Source organism: Lactuca serriola, chromosome 4 (assembly GCF_051521515.1).
Source record: "Lactuca serriola cultivar US96UC23 chromosome 4, Lser_US96UC23_V15, whole genome shotgun sequence".
NCBI classification, from domain to species: domain Eukaryota; kingdom Viridiplantae; phylum Streptophyta; class Magnoliopsida; order Asterales; family Asteraceae; genus Lactuca; species Lactuca serriola.
The window spans coordinates 124,432,746-124,436,169 of NC_136411.1; the positions used below are offsets into that span (position 1 = coordinate 124,432,746).

At 47.2% G+C, this 3,424-nt stretch overlaps 1 non-coding gene across 1 annotated transcript; it reads left to right on the forward strand.

Moving 5' to 3' along the window:
• Nucleotides 1-526: 526 nt before the first annotated feature.
• LOC145049044 (small nucleolar RNA R71) lies at nt 527-633 on the forward strand. The gene has a single exon (XR_013683164.1). It is a non-coding gene; the product is annotated as a small nucleolar RNA R71 (small nucleolar RNA).
• The last annotated feature ends 2,791 nt before the right edge of the window (nt 634-3,424 follow it).

Here is a 3,424-nt window from a genome sequence, read left to right on the forward strand (position 1 = left end):
CTTCTAAATCGGCTTTCTTTACCATAACCGGTTCTTCCTTTTGATAAAATCCCCTTTCTTTCTGCTTGTATTTCTCCTCCTTAGCCTTCTTGTATTCTTCATATGGGAGCCATTCCTTCTTCGGTTTCCGCCAATTCTCGTCGTATCGATCGCCGCTTGAGTAGAACACTTGAGCTTTCTTGTTTCCATTTTCATCCAAGTCACAATCCTTTGTGAGATGGGGCCCTCTACAATTCTCGCATCCAACTCGAATAGCATGGATTGTTTGATCCATTTTTGTCATCCTTCTATCTAGACTATCGAGCTTAGCTATTACCGCCGCCATGCCATCATTTGCCGAGTTCACTACCCCCCGACTTACTTCATTTTATGGATTGTGGTATTCTCTAGAATGCTTAGATAATTCTTCAATTAACTCCTTGATTACCGGGGGTGACTTCTTCGTGAGCGGGCCTTGTGAATCGAGCAATTGCCTTGTGGTGACATTTACTCCATCATAGAAAAGGAGACCTCTTGTTGGCTATTGAGGTCATGGTGTGGGCAATTTCTAAGAAGACCTTTGTACCTTTCCCAAGCTTCATAAAGAGAGTCCCCGGGTTGTTGCTCGAAGTTGGCGATGGCTTTCTTCAACTTAGCTATTTTGGAAGGCGGGCAAAAATGGTCTATGAACTCTTCTTTCATCTTGGCCCATGTGGTGACCGGTCCGGGAGGAAGTGACTTGAGCCAATCCTTTGCAGCACCCTTGAATGTGACTGGAAGCATGCGAAGTAGCTGGGTCTCGCGTGGCACATTTGGTACATTGAAGTAATCAGCCACATCATTTACTTCATCCAAGTGCTTGTGGGAGCAGTAGTGTTCGCCCTCAAGATATGGCACCATTATTTGTGTGGGGATCAGTGTACCATATACACAGACCACAAGAGTTTGAAGTATCTGATGGATCAGCCCAACCTGAACATGCGTCAGAGGAGATGGTTGGAAGTGGTAAAGGATTATGACTGTGAGATCCTGTACCACCCGGGCAAGGCTAACGTGGTAGCCGATGCTTTAAGCCGCAGGGTGGAGAGTGCCTCGTCAAGATATATTCATGAGGATGACGGTGATGACTCCGGTATTGGATACCATCCGAGAGGCCCAGGCAGAGGCTGTGAGACCGGAGAACTGCAAGAGGGAGCGGGTGATTGGGCAGGTGTCCAAGTTTGTTACTGATAGTCGAGGGCTTATGACCTTTCACGGTCATATTTGGGTGCCGTTTACGGGCAGGGCATGTATCTTATTGATGGAGAAGGCGCACAGATCGAGATTCTCGATCCATCCTGGGGTCATTAAGATGTATTTGGACCTGAAGAGAGATTACTGGTGGCCCTGTATGAAGAGGGATGTTGCGTGGGTTGTAGAGAGGTGCTTGACCTATCGTCGGGTTAAGGCTAAGCACCAGCGTCCGCATGGCAAGTTGCAGCCGCTTGAGGTTCCCCAGTGGAAGTAGGACCAGATTTCTATGGATTTCATCACCAAATTGCCGAGGACCGCGAGGGGTGTTGATGTAATTTGGGTGATTGTGGATCGGCTGACGAAGAGCGTTCACTTCCTTGCTATCAGTGAGAGCTCTTTTGCAGAGAGGTTGGTAGAGATATATATATGAGAGAGGTGGTGTCTCAGCATGGAGTGCCGATCTCAATTGTGTCAGACAGAGATGTGCGTTTCACTTCCAGGTTTTGGAAGAAGTTTCATGAGGAGTTGGGTACGAGATTGCACTTCAGTATTGCGTATCACCCATAGACAGATGGATAGAGTGAGCGGACGATACAGATGCTCGAGGACATGCTTCGAGCATGTGTTATGGACTTCGGCGGAAGTTGGGACACATACCTACCTTTGGCTGAATTTTCGTACAACAACAGCCACCATTCGAGTATTGGTATGTCTCCCTTTGAGCTTTTGTATGGGAGGAGGTGTTGGACCCCCATCTTTTGGGGAGAGGTAGGGCAGTGAGTGATGGGTAGCACTGAGATAGTGCTTAAGACGACTGAGCAGATACAGCAGGTCAGATAGAGGTTACTGACAGCCCAAAGCCGCCAGAAGAGTCATGCGGATAGGCGGCGATCCGAGCTCGAGTTCTAGGTAGGAGACTTTGTACTCCTGAAGGTATCTACTTGGAAAGGAGTGGTCCGATTCAGGAAGAGGGGAAAGTTGGGGCCCCGATACATTGGTCCTTTGAGGGTGATCGCGAGAGTGGGCAAGGTAGCATAAAATTTAGAGCTACCTAAGGAGTTGAGTCAGATCCATAACTCCTTCCACATATCCCAGTTGAGGAATTTTGTGGCCGATGAGACGGCAGTGGTACCACTAGAGGATATTCAGGTGGATGCGGGCTTGAATTACATCGAAAGACCGATTGCGATTCTGGATCGAAAGGTCAAGGTTCTGAGAAACAAGGAGGTGCCTTTGGTCCAAGTTCAGTGGCAACATTGGAGAGGGTCCGAGATGACTTAGGAATCGGAGTCTGAGATGCGGGAGCAACATCCAGAGTTGTTTGAGGAGCATGACTTCGAAGGAAAAGTCTAATTCTAGTGGGGGAGAATTGTAACATCTAAAAACCCAGGTATACCTTGTGAACCCTAATCTTTGAGCAGTTGTCCATATTGGTCCTTGATAAAGAAAAGGATGGTGGACGGGTACGCTGGGCGTACTAGAGTGTACGCTCAGCGTGCTCGTACACGTGTTTGATCGCGGAGGGCCGCCTAGTACACCGAGCGAACCAAGGTGTACAAGGGGCATACCAGGCCCAGATTGAAACCCTAATCTAAAGTGATTCCCCTATTTAAAGAACGATATGGCCTCCTTATGGCCACCATTTCCAGAGACTTATCCTCCCCAAAGCCCTAAACCTCGTGATTGTAGCAAGATAGTGCCTTTGAGAGCTTTTGGGTGTGTTCTTGAGCATTAGAAGTGGAAAGGAAGCTTTGGAGAAGAAGGTGTTAGAGTCCAAGCTCTTGGATCTGAGCTTAGCAGTGAGAAAAGCTTCATCTGGAGGTAAAAAGCTCCAAGATTTCCTACTCTTTTGTTTGTGTTTATGTGTGGGGTGTTTTAGGGTTTTTGTCCCCAAAGTTGATGGCTTTATGAGTTGATAAGCCCCTAGAACCCGAGATCTGTCCCTTGTTAGTTTATTATGTGTTATAAAGCCATAAAAATCTAATCTTGGTCATTAAGAGCTGACCATGCATGAGTTAAGAGTCTTTTATGGAAGGAAGTGGCATGATTTTGGTGTTGGTGACCTTTACAGCCATGCAAAGGCTTAAAGTCACTAACTTTATGGATTAAGAGGCATTAGAGTAACCAGATCTGGGATTTGAGCTTATGTCTTAGCCGATTCAGACCAAAAACCACGAGGAGTGTGAAACTGGGACTTACGTTGGGCGTAATC